The sequence below is a fragment of the Penaeus monodon genome, chromosome 15 (assembly GCF_015228065.2).
Source record: "Penaeus monodon isolate SGIC_2016 chromosome 15, NSTDA_Pmon_1, whole genome shotgun sequence".
Classification (NCBI taxonomy): domain Eukaryota; kingdom Metazoa; phylum Arthropoda; class Malacostraca; order Decapoda; family Penaeidae; genus Penaeus; species Penaeus monodon.
The window spans coordinates 19914357-19915145 of NC_051400.1; positions in this window are offsets into that span (position 1 = coordinate 19914357).

Genomic DNA, 789 nt, shown 5'->3' on the forward strand with positions numbered 1-789 from the left:
AACTGCTGCATGTTTTGGTTACCAATGATACAAAAAGATATCATAATACTTTGTTTGGTGTAACACAGCAAGCGCAACACACTTCCATATCTGACATACACTTGCATTGGGGAGCACTACCTAAGCTACAACACACTGTCCTTTTTCCTGGTGTCTAGGTAGAATCTCCTTGTCGTCATTAGATGCTGCTCTCACATTGGCCATAGAAAGAGATCATGCCCACCTTGGCCTTCAATTCTAAGTCCTGGTCTAGCTCTTCTCAATGCCAGGTCCAAGAAACCGAAAGGATATGGCAACTTGTTACAGATGTTCTCATCACCATTAACTTGTGAGAGGAAAAGCGAACTGAACGGTTCCAGTTCCTTGCCGAGAGGATGTTATACACTTTGATCTTGGTCTCGCTGATTGTTTTGTCTAGTTGATTGTATCAAAACTGACTTCTTTTCCCTGAGAGTAAATCGCCCCTGTATCGTATTGACCTAAAGATGCCCATTAAGTTTATCAATGACAAGAGAAATTGTAGTAATGTAATAGCTTCCTAAAGTTTCAGTGGGCGTTTGAATCCCATCTTTGTCTGCGAGTTCAGCTTGTAGGTTCAGGAGTAGTTACTTAAGACAAGGGAAGGACAGTAGTATCTCATTCTTAATGACAGTGCAAAAGTCTAAATGGTCAAGAGCACAGGGTCAGAATATTTCTTCTGAGGACCCCAAAGCTCTAACCTGAAGTTTTATCAAACTGCAGTGCTTTGACAGCAAATGACACAGTGTAGGCTTATCATCTATTGTAACA